Genomic DNA, 12714 nt, shown 5'->3' with positions numbered 1-12714 from the left:
GGATCTTCCCGGACCGGGGCACGAACCCACGTCCCCTGCATCGGCAGGCGGACTCCCAACCACTGCGCCACCAGGGAAGCCCTCATTTTTCTTTAAATGGGCATAGCCTTTTTCCCTAAATACCTGATTCAGGCTCATTCTAACGGAGTCATTCCCAAATTCGTCTGCACGTTGGAAGCATGTGGGAATTTCCAAACCTGATTCCCATCCTCTGCCCAGGGCTGTGATTTCATTGGTCTGGGATGTAATGTTAAAGGCCCCCAGGTTATTCCAATGTGCCTGAAAGTCTGTTCAAAGCAGCTATACTTGTGGAAATGTGGTCTCAATGTGCACCTTAAGAATTTATTTTAATATGTAATAGGAAAAACATTAACCATTGGAAAGAAAAAAATTAAGAACCATGGAGCCTCATGTTGGGGGACCACCAGTAGAACATGTCCCACATGTCGGGGACACTCATGTGGAGGCAGGGGAACAGCAGTCTGGTCAAGAGACAGTGACAAATGTGGCTGGAGAGGACAGTAGAAATTGCAGGTCTGGTAGAAGGAGGAGAATCTCAGGTTGCAGCAGGGGTGGGCGGCGATCACAGAGCAGAAGAGGGGTGCGCAGGGAATGCTCTAAGGGAACAGGCTCAATTTGACAAGTCCTGCTTGAGTGGCTCTGGGATGTCCAGGGGGAGCTGTCAGAAGAAAAGTGGTAATAGCTCAGGAGAAAGGGCTGGGCTGGAGACCACTGAGAGCTTCTCCAGGTCCGGGCATGAAATTCAAGGTGGGGATCAACCTTCCTGGGGAGAAGGGCTGAGAGGGTGATCTGCCCCCAGGTCCACGGGGTGAGTGCGGGGAGAAGGGCCGAGTCTGGGAATTGGGGGAGTGTCTTCTTCATCCACCTGGAGGAAGGGAAGGCTCTCCCGGGTAGTTTTGTGACCCAAACAGATAAGGGTTCTCCATGGCAGTTTGTTTTGGTAATTTAGGGTGGCATTAGTCCTGTTTGTGTAAGTTTAGCATGAGGGAGGAAATGAGATTAGAGTGGGTTGAGAGGGAGGAGACTTGCTACAGCAAATGACTCTAGAAGTTCTAACTGCAGAAAAAGCCTGGCATAGTATGGGGCCTTAGGGAATAAATCTGGGTTTGTTTGGGGAGTAGTCATCTTTGTGGTTACTCATGGACGTTATTTCAACAAGGAATAACGATTACAAGGAATATTCAGATATTCACAGAAAAATTGCCAGAACTCTCTGGAGCCCCATGAAACTGCTTTACTTTCAAGTCGTAGCCATAAACCTTTTCTCCCCTCCTTCTCTTATTATTCCCTGGACACAACAATATCAAGTTCTGAATTTATATGTTTATAAATGGTATGAACTTTTTTTTTTATGGTGATGATAAGGCAGCATATGATTAAGTATTCAACCTTTGTTCCTATGTAGCTCACATTTGTGGAGGGCTTTGCAGTTTACCAAAGCACCACCACATCTTATGTGAGCCTCTAAATAACCTTTGCACAGAGGGCAGGGCCGAGATTAGTATTTTTCCATTTTACAGGAAAAAAAAAGAAAACCCTGAAGTTTAAATGTATTGAAGAGGACTTGCCCAAGATTGAAGACTTGTTGATGGATCAGTCAGTGATGGATGCAGTATGGAATCCTGGTCTCCTGGTGTAATACTTCTTCCATTATATTTGGAGAGGGATGGGAGTGGAGAGTGTGCCTCTTTTTTTTTTTTTTTTTTTTTTTTCCAACTAGTTTGTAAATTCCTTGAGGACAGAGACCTTATGTTCACTGTTGAGTTGTTTACTGACTCTTTCACTCACTGCTATGTAGGGACCTTGGGAGGTGGTGGTGGACATGAGCACCCATTGGTCCAAGCGTCCACTCTCAAGGGCCTTCACATTGGTCTTGACATTACTTTTGAATGATAGAGCCCCAGAAATATACCAACAGGATTGAAAGGAGGCATCCTGGATCATACAACTTTGGACTTGTGTCTCATTACTGGACCGTGTAATTATCTTGAGACCAGCCCAGTAATATTGCCTGGCATGTTTTGTAAATACTTAAAACATACACAGTTTTTGTCATTCTGTTTTGACACTTCTTTATATAATGCCAGAAGTCATCACAGTGGAAGAGGCCCAAACCTCTCTGGACTTCAGAGGGGCCCTCCCTTATGTATGAGCTACTCTGATGAGCTGAGTGGAGGGACGTGAGGATGAATCAGCTCCTCTCACAAAACTCACAGCTTTGTTGAAAGCTGATCTTGTTTGGTAGCCCTTACAGGGCACACAGTGGGCCCTCAATAAATACTTGTTATTTTGAATCAAGGGAGCTGTTATTTTGTGTTATGTATTCTCTACTGTATCACAATGGACCACTGTCAAATTTTTTTTTTTAATGATCTTTTCCATGAGTCATTAAAGATCCGGTGTTAGGATTTAGGGAAGGGGAATGATGAAAGAGAGTAAAGAAATAGAATCAGCAAGTTTTAGGACAAGAGAGGAGAGGCTTTGAGTGAGTGTAGTAAGTTGAAAGCAGGAAGGAGTCGCTCAGGGGCAACTGGACAGATGTGGAGGCCCTTTTGAAAGAGCACACGGAGGGGAGATGAGGACGAGACAGGAGTCATTCGAATCTGATGATGTCCTAGGGAGGAAGACCGAAGGCCTTTTCAACCTTAATTGTAGTGACAGGACAAAAGCATATTAGAGCACTTTTTTTTCTACCTCTACTAAGGGCTAGTAGTGGATAATCTCTTCTGTAGAGTCATGTCTAAAAATCTGCTCTTTGGATTACATTAAAGTTTATTATTTTTTAGGGTGTTGTGGGTTGAGGAAGAAGCATAAAAATTTGACTCCCTTTCTTGTATTTACACTACAATTTCAAGCTACTGGTTTATTATGAAGCAAGGAACTTTTTAGTCATTGAGGAGATTTCAGCGGATGAGTTAATGTTTGGTCATCGGAAAATGTATCATTAGAGCTTGTTTCTCTTGAGAGGAGAAAAAGGCAAAATGTGAGTCAGATGGAGCATCAAGTCATTTCCCTCCTCTTAATTAAGCCACCCTCCTGCCGAAGGACCATCGCCCCGCAAGGGTAATTCAGACGGTAACAACCGCTGGCCTTTGTAGTGGACTTTACAGTTTATAAAGCACAGTTTTGCTCTGACTCCTGTATATAAAGTTGGCATTTCTGATGAGGGAGGCTCAAGTGAGTTGTTTTTCTAGGGAAGATGCTTTAATCAATTTATACCTAAAAGTGCCATCTGCAAGTCTGAATGAGATGTTTTATTTGGTGAGGGGTCCACCAGTTGTTCATTGGCATTTATGAAAAATGTTAAAAGGTAGTAAACTAACCCGTGACATTGGGAGAGTGTAAAGTTTGTTTTACAGATAAACACTCTGCTGTGTGTTCTGTGTTTGCCTATTCTATTCATTCTCTTCCTCTCTCTTTGCTCTTGACTCTGTAGTGATTTCTATGTTGTGTTCCATTTTGCTGGTGACCGAGATAATCACCAAAACTTTGTGCAAATTTCTAACTAACTAGAAACATGTCTATGGGAGACGAATGTGAAATGTTGGGAATAAAAACTGCTTCCATCTTCTTTTATTTTCTTTTTTCAAACTCCTTTATGGTCTATTTGATTCATGTTTTTATCTGTTCATTTTTTTTTTTTTTTTTTTTTTTTTGGAATACCGACTGTGTGTTAGGCCTTGTGCTGATGACACAGGGACCAAAGGGGCTATTCCTGGCCTCAGGAGAATTCACAGCTTAGTAAGGGAAGCACATGAATCAGCGGTTCAAGTACAGCTTGGCAAGTGCTGTTTATCACAGAGGTGGGCAGAAGATCCAGCAGTGAGTCCAGAGGAGGAACACCTAACCCGCTTTGGGGGGAAGGGTGTAGGGAAGGTTCTGACTCAAGGAGGTTATTAAGTGCACACTATAAGAATAAGTGCAACTAAGCCTGGCAATGTAGAGGCAGAATATTCTAGTGTAGGGAACATTCAGTCTAAAGGTAGAAGGCAAAAGGAGAGTGTGGTGCATGCTGGGAGTGGCAGGTAGTTTAGTTTAACCATAGCTTAGCGTACATGTGGGAATTGATATGACATAAAGCTGGAGAGGTGGGTGAAGGCTATATCATGAGGACTCCTTATTCTGTGCTGAACAATTCAGATCCTACTCCCAAACTATGCTAAGTATTAGGGAATTTTAGGTAGGAAAGGATCTGGTTAGATTTGGATTTTGGAGCAATCACTGGTAGCAGTTTTTAAAAAATTTATTTATTTAGGGCTGAGTTGGGTCTTCGTTTCTGTGCGAGGGCTTTCTCTAGTTGTGGCAAGCGGGGGCCACTCTTCATCGCGGTGCACGGGCCTCTCACTATCGCGGTCTCTCTTGTCGTGGAGCACAGGCTCCAGACGCGCAGGCTCAGTAATTGTGGCTCACGGGCCCAGTTGCTCCACGGCATGTGGGATCTTCCCAGACCAGGGCTCGAACCCGTGTCCCCTGCGTTGGCAGGTATGGATTCTCAACCACTGCGCCAACTGGTAGCAGTTTTTGAGGATGATCTTGAAAAATGTTATCTATCTGTGCTCTGGACTGAATTGCGTGTGTTTCCCCCAAATTCATATGTTGAAGCTCTAACTCCCAATGTGATAGTATTTGAAGATGGGGTCTTTGGGAGATAAATAGGGTTAGATAAGATTATGAGGGTGGGGCCTTCCTGATGGGATTAGTGCCCTTATAAGAAGGCACACCAGAGAGCTTGCTGTCTCTTTGCCACATGAGGACACAGCAAGAAGGCAACCATCTGCAAGCCAGAAAGAGAGTCCTCCTCAGTAACTGAATTGGCCAGCATCTTGGTCTTGGACTTCCCAGCCTCCAGAATTGTGAGAAAATATATTTCTGTTGTCTAAACCAGCCAGCATATGGTATTTTGTTATGACATTCTGAGCAGACTAATACAATCTATTTTATGTATTTGGGTAATTGTGAAACTAGGAACAGGAAGGATATTACAATAATTCAAGTAAGTAACAGTCATTTGGCTTAGTCTGTTTTGAAAAATATTTGACTGTGGAACTATTCATGTTAAACTTAAAAAATCTAGTTTTGGGGCTTCCCTGGTGGCGCAGTGGTTGAGAGTCCGCCTGCCGATGCAGGGGACACGGGTTCGTGCCCCGGTCCGGGAAGATCCCACATGCCGCGGAGCGGCTGGGCCCGTGAGCCATGGCCGCTGAGCCTGCGCGTCCGGAGCCTGTGCTCCGCAGCGGGAGAGGCCACAGCAGTGAGAGGCCTGCGTACCACAAAAAAAAAAAATCTAGTTTTGAGATATTATTGTTAGAACATCACTTCTGTGATAAGTCTTATGGGAGAATTTTCTTAAACATCTCAACATACTACCTTTTTTTTTTTTTTTTTTTTTTTTTTTTGTGGTACGCGGGCCTCTCACTGTTGTGGCCTCTCCCGCTGCGGAGCACAGGCTCCGGACGCGCAGGCTCAGCGGCCATGGCTCACGGGCCCAGCCGCTCCGCGGCATGTGGGATCTTCCCGGACCGGTGCACGAACCCGTGTCCCCTGCATCGGCAGGCGGACTCTCAACCACTGCGCCACCAGGGAAGCCCAACATACTACCTTTTATTAAAGTAGTCTACTCATGCCTAAAATTTTTTTTTAATTGTCTTTTATTTTGCATATTGGTACAGCCCAATTATCAGTACCTAATGCCTCAGAGTTAAGTCTGTTGGACAGTCCTCCCCTGCTTCATCTAATTTTGATACTATGACATTTAGACTATTTTAAAGGAATCTTGATGTTTGTATGGTTTTAGGAATTCCATGCAAGATTCCATGATCTTCCATCATTTAGAAGATCATAGAACTATGGCAGACTGTGATATTTGTTGTAAAACTGGTACCAATCTTGGGTGTGTTTGCATAACTATTTAAAAGAGAATAATTTTAAATACTTTTGTTTGTACGTGTGAGGATGTGTCTTAAACATGTTATCCAGCACTTAACTCTGTGCCAGATATTTTCAGGTTGAGTCTACTCTCCTTTCCCAAGGTCTTGCTCTTTATTTTTTCTCTGCCCTTTTCCCCCAAGCTCCTTCAATTTATCCTCTTTGTTGGCTTTTTCCCTTGAGCTTAGAAATAGGCTTACGTCTTTCCTGTCATTAAACAAAATGTTTTGAACCCTATGACTTTCATAAGCCGTTTCCTGAGGAAGCATTTTAGAAAACGAGTCTACATTCATTGCTGCTGTGCTCCCTCTTCAGCCTCTGGCTGTCTTCTCCGAAATATAATGTCCTTTCTCTCCCTGTATTCTTCTCAAGTTGCTCCCATTCATTAAATGTTTCTGAAGAGATGTAAGTGTCTCAGGAGTGTTTATCCCTTTCCTCAGTGGCCTCTTCTTAGTGGTAGAGTCACAAGGTTGGGAGGAGTTATTTAATCCAACCATCCAGGGTCTGCAGTGCTCTGCATCGTACCCTCTGAGTGAACCCAGGCTTCTCAGAAATTCTGCAAAGTTGAGGGATGCAGTTTCTACTATGAGCTCATTCTACCTTTGGACAACGCTGACTATCAGAAGGTTGGGTTTTTTGGTCTTTAATAAGTGCAGTGTCTGTTTATCCTTTGGTCATAGTTCTTCTTTTTTCAGCTATAAGGAAGAGAGTACAATACTATATTTGCATGATTAGACCTATCATGTTCATCCTGATATTCTTTTATCTGAGCAAAATCTCTCCAGAGCTTTCCAGTGGTCACCACCATCCTGCCCACCTTTTGCTCATGCTTCTGTTTGGTCGAAAGGCTTTAAAAATTGGTATTTAGAACTGATTGCAGTATTCTTGTGTGCATTTTCTCTTCTCTAATTTTTTTTTGACTTCCATGCTTGTACGCATGGAAACTGCTGTATTTCAGAGAACCACGTTGTCCTACTTACTGAGTTGACTACCCACAGAAATCTCAAAGTTTCTCATATCATATCTATTTCATATCATAGATGCTGCTGTTTTCCTCACATTCTCCTTGTCTACTTGTATCCTTGTCTTTTATTTCCTTTACTATATGTAGGACCTTAAATTTACCTTGATTAATTTCTAGTTTGTCAGGTCTTGCCCATAGCACTAGCCTGTTGAATATGTTGGATTCCATTTCTATCACGTTGGGAAGAGATGAGTTCTCCTTCTGCACCCTTTGAATGCAGTAACTCATGGATACATCTGCTTATCTTTTTGACCATCTTGACCACAGATACTTCATAAGATACTTTGTCAGCTGCCTTGCTAAAATCTGTGTTTCCTTGCACTTCTAGTTTGGGAATCTTATTGAAAAAGGAAGTTAGGTTCATCTTGCATGACTTGCTCTTAGTATTGAGATCCCCAGGAATTATCTCTTGCTAAGTGTTTGAAATCCATTCTCAAATTTGCCTGGGACTTTGGTCTATGTCTGTAGACCTTGGCATTTTCCTCTCATTTTTATTTTTCCAAAACATCTATTGATTACTTAATCCTTTCTGACTTGGTTTTTGCTGACTTCGTTTCCTTTTCCTCCCAGTTTTGGAATTTTCTGAGATAGCTTGTTTCTCTCTTTTTCAATTTCCATCCTGTATGGTTCTTGATACTTGCATTGTCCAGGAGGCAGCCACTAGCCACAGTCTACATAGAGATTTTATTGGCTCTAAGGAAACTACTGACTTCAAGTTGAAAGCCAGAGTAAGAAACGCTGACACATGGAGTAGAAGGTTAAGGTTGACTATTCTGGGAATCCAGGGAAGAGCACAACGGAGAGAAGAGGTCACGATTTAACCAGTCGGACTTGTGTGTTGCTATTGCTAGGTTACACTTGTATAGTGTGTTCGTGGCCCGACAACTGCAAACAATGAGTCATTTTGCGAATAAACATTAATAATTTTATGTGTAGAGTATTTTTAAAATAAAATCCTATGTGTAGTGTGCCAAGAGATAATAAGTTTTGGAAGCAAAATAAGTCCTTAAGGCTATTTTGACATGTGATTCTGCATCGTGCTGCTAACCTTGCTAGGTTATTCAAATACTATACAATAATGTTTGCTGTCATTATCCAGTGTCTGAATGTTTTCTGTATGCTTCAGTTTTTGTAAATACTACTAAGCATTCTTAGTTAAACAATTTTAAAAAGATACAATAGTGAAGAGTGAAGAATATTGGTAATATTTTTAAGATGATTTGTGATTTCAAGAATTCTCAGGAATTTTATTTTCTCGTTCCCACATCCCAAAGATTGAGATCTGCAGGGAATTTGGAAACGATAGCCCATAGTGCTTATCCCAAGAGGTATTTGTATCTGATCTATTATATGATAGGTACAGAAATTGGGTTTATGTGTTCAGAAACTGTTAGGGCACTTTGACATTGCCATGATTTAACATGTGATCAGTGGACCCAACTCACTGGACAGGGTGTTTTACAGAATTATTCTTTGATTATGGATGGTAAATTTAGTTGGATAATCACTGGTCTAGGTGAGAGATAGTGATGGCTTGGACCAGGCTTGGAGTTATGAAAAGAAGTTGGTTGGAATCAGGATATATTTTGAAGACAGAGCCAGTGGGTTTTGCTACTGAATTAGATGTCAGATTATTCTAGATGATCTTCACCTCTCAAGCACTTCATTTGTAAAATGGAGACAATTAGGAGATCTACACTTAAGATTATCATATCTATGTCAAGCGTTTCTCTGAGCTTGCTGGAGAAACTGCTGCTAATATAACTTCCTAATCCAGTCATATAATTCCCTTGACCTTCAGCCCATCAGCTGCTCACCAAGGCATATAGAAGAAATTTTAAACTGTTTAGATTGACTTCCTTCAGACTCTTTTCCATGGTTATCTTCGACCACGTCCTCTTATACCCTTGACTATACTGTTCCAGTCAATCTATTGCTGCACGGTAAACCCCCTCAAATGTAGTGGCATAAAACAAAACCCATTTTACTCTACTCACAGTTTAGCAAAACAGGGATTTGGAAAGTGCACAGCAAGGACAGCTTGTCTCTGTTCCACAATGTCTGGGGCCTCAGCTGGGAATGCTTGAAGGTTGGGGGCTGGAATCGTCTGGAGGCTCATTCAGTCACATGTCTGGCTTGTGATGCTGGCTGTCAGCTAAAACACCTACATGTGGTCTCTCTACATGGGCTATTCTGAGCTTCCTTAGAGCATGGCGGCTGAGTTCCAAGAGCAAGTGTTGCAAGAGACAGGAAATGGAAGCTGCTAGTTTCTTAAGGCTTGGTCCTGGAGACTGGTACGGTGCCACTTCTACTGCAGTCTGTTGGTCAAGCGGTCACAGAGCCCAGATTCAAGGGTGGTGGGGAGGGGCACACAGATCCCACCTCTTTTCTTTTTAAATGGAAGTACAGTTGATTTACAATGTTGTATCATGGTCCTGGAGACTGGTACGGTGCCACTTCTACTGCAGTCTGTTGGTCAAGCGGTCACAGAGCCCAGATTCAAGGGTGGTGGGGAGGGGCACACAGATCCCACCTCTTTTCTTTTTAAATGGAAGTACAGTTGATTTACAATGTATCAGTTTCAGATGTACAGCAAAGTGATTCAGTATATATATGTGTGTGTGTGTGTGTGTGTATATTCTTTTTCAGATTCTTTTCCATTATAGGTTATTATTAGATATTGAATATAGTTCCCTGTGCTATACAGTAGGTCCTTGTTGTTTCTCTATTTTATATATAGTAGTATGTATCTGTTAATCCCAAACTTCTCATTTATCATTTCCGTACTTTCCCCTTTGGTAACCATAAGTTTGTTTTCTATGTCTGTGAGTCTGTTTCTGTTATTTAAGTGATATCATATGATATTTGTCTTTCTCTTACTTCACTTCATATGATAATCTCTAGGTCCATCCATTTTGCTGAAAATGGCATTATTTCATTCTTTTTTAGGGCTGAGTAATATTCCATTGCGTGTGTGTGCGTGTGTGTGTGTGCGCGCGCGCGCGCCACATCTTCTTTATCCATTCAGTCATCTGTCAGTGGACACTTAGGTTGCTTCCATGTCTTGGCTATTGTAAATAATGCTGCTATGAACATTGGGGTGCATATATCTTACCGAATTAGAGTTTTCATCTTTTCTGGATATATGCCCAGGAGTAAGATTGCTGGATCATATGGTAACTATTTTTAGTTTTTTAAGGAACCTCCATACTGAATTCCACAGTGGCTGCACCAGTTTGCATTCCCACCAACAGTGTAGGAGGGTTCCCTTTTCTCCACACCCTCTCCAGCATTTATTATTTGTAGACTTTTTGATGATGGCCATTCTGACCAGTGTGAGGTGATACCTCATTGTAGTTTTGATTTGCATTTCTCTAATGACTAGCATAGATTCCACCTCTTGATGACAAGAGAGCCAAAGAATTTGGGGCCATGTTTTGAATCTGCCACAGCCAACTATTTATTTGCCAGCTTCCTCTGTACGTTTTTGTGTCTGAATGCCTCTATATGTCAACTGCTTTCCCCCTCTACTCTCTACCCCCTCCCCAGTTCAAATGCCATTTCTTTCTCCGTACAGCCTTTGTCATATCTCATCTGGCTAAAAGCAGTTTCTCCTTCCTCAGTGTTCCCACAACATTACTGTTTGTAATTGTTCTGTAGTTTTTCACTTTTTTTTCTTTATTGGTAGATTATAAGCTCTTTGAAGGTAAGGATTATATCTTGTTTACCTTTTCATATCTCATAACATATAGGTTCATTGAAGATTCAATATCGAATTGTCTCAAAATTGGGGTGCTGATGGCTGGGACTTGGCAGTGGTTGAGAAGAAAATTTTAATGAGAATATTAAAAACTTTCCTTTTAATACAGATTGTTTCCTTTTTTTTTAAAGCTGACCTCCCTTTACCTGGATCAACCCTATTTATTTATTTATATTTGGCCAGACCACGCAGCTTGTGGGATCTCAGTTCCTCGACTAGGGATTGAACCTGGGCTACGGCAGTGCAAGTGCCGAATCCTAACCACTGGACCACCAGGGAACTCCCAGGTTGTTTCCTTTTAATGCAAATTGTTTCAAAGCTTTTTTTTTTTTTAATTGGCTCTCTGTTGTAAAGTCAAACTTTTATAAACTTTTCTCCCCTGTAGCCATAAAATTAGAGGAGAGTTGCCTTTTGATGTTATCATCTTCCTGTCCAGTTGAACCCCTGCTACCTGGGCCTTATTGTTTTTGCAAACTGGGTTGCAGTCTATTACTGGATCAATTTAGTGAGTCAGACTCAGCGTTAGAAATAAAAGTTTTAAATAAAAACTCATGTGTTGCAATGGTAAGAAGTACTTCATGAAATTTTTATTTCAGTTTCATATATGTATGCATGCAATGAGTTGAAATGTAACATTTTTTACTACAGTTGGGGGTCAAAATTTTTGGAAGGCACTTCTATGTAAATTCTTTCTAAATGCTTGGTATTTCTAGTTCATTTCTTTTGTTTCTGTATTTTTAGTTTATTCCTTTTGATGTCCTTTCTAAGGGCTAATCTGTAGTTCCCTTCTGGGAACCATATATATACTTTCTTTTATGCTCAACTTTTTCTTCACCCATCCAGCCTCTTTTTAAAATAAACCTCAGTGTCTCTGTGTGACAAATGTTTCTTTCCCTCTTCTTATTTGGAGACTTTAAGCTTACTCTCCTGCCCTCAAGAGGAGAAGAGGTGGAATCAGCTTTTTTTTTTTTTTTCCTCTTTTATGTTTTTATTGAGGTATAGCACACATACAGTAAAATACACAAATCTAAACCTACAACTCAATGCATTTTTTCATCTGTATTCATCCATATTAGCATCACGTGGATGAAGATAGAAAGCATTTTCATTGCCCCAGAAGGAACCAGCTTATTCTTAAATTCCTTCTGGAGCAAGATGGGTGGGTAAGTAAATTACTAGGTTCTCTCCACCTCCCTTGTAGGGCATATACTGGTAATAATGTTAAGCTTTGAAGTACACAGAAGTCTAAAGCAACTCAAGAAGTGTTAAAACAGAGGATGCTGAACGTGAACTTTGGAAGAATAAAATGGGACCAGCTTGGGTGAGCTGGGGGGAGAAGCAAGAAAGGGGAAGAGTTCAGGGGAAGAAAGGTTTATCTGAATTTCATAGGAGGGAACATAAAGCTTAGTTTGCTATTGCCACTGTGACAAGGCATGATACACTTTTAATATCTTGAAACAACGTATATTTATCCTCATAGTTCTGGAGGCACTGAGAGGAGACTCTGTTTCCTTTGGCTTGTAGCTCCTTCCTCCAAATTCAAAGCACATGGCTTCAGTCTGTTTCCCTTGTCTCACGTTGTCTTCTTTCTGCAGTAAACCTCCCTTTGCCTTCTTCTTAAAAGGACCCCCGTGATCACATCCTACGCACCCCCCCCCCCACCTGCGATAATCCGGGGTAATCTCCGCATCTCAAGAGTTTTAATTTAATCACATCTGCGGAACTTCCTTTGTCATACAAGGTAGCATTCATAGATTCTGAGGATTAGAACGTAGATACTTGGTTTCTGTTCTTCAGGAATCTTTCTTCACAAAAGGATAGTCTGCTGGATATTTGTTTCTAGTTCAGCCTGCTTTTTTTTTTTTTTTTTTTTTTTTTTTTACGCGGGCCTCTGGCCGTTGTGGCCTCTCCCGTTGCGGAGCACAGGCTCCGGACGCTCAGGGCCAGCGGCCACGGTTCACGGGCCTAGCCACTGCGCGGCATG

The 12714-nt window shown here is 41.7% G+C and overlaps 1 protein-coding gene and 1 non-coding gene across 2 annotated transcripts in view; one reads left to right on the top strand and one right to left on the bottom strand.

Moving 5' to 3' along the window:
- ACVR1 (activin A receptor type 1) overlaps positions 1-12714 on the top strand; it is a 129308-nt gene that overhangs the window by 15716 nt on the left and 100878 nt on the right. The gene's annotated exons all lie outside the window — the stretch shown is intronic.
- TRNAA-UGC (transfer RNA alanine (anticodon UGC)) lies at positions 10938-11009 on the bottom strand. Its single transcript has one exon. It is a non-coding gene; the product is annotated as a tRNA-Ala (tRNA).

This window comes from Physeter macrocephalus, chromosome 2 (genome assembly GCF_002837175.3).
Source record: "Physeter macrocephalus isolate SW-GA chromosome 2, ASM283717v5, whole genome shotgun sequence".
In the NCBI taxonomy this organism is placed as follows: Eukaryota; Metazoa; Chordata; class Mammalia; order Artiodactyla; family Physeteridae; genus Physeter; species Physeter macrocephalus.
Note: the sequence above shows the minus strand (reverse complement) of the source record. Positions and strands in the feature narration are given on the sequence as shown.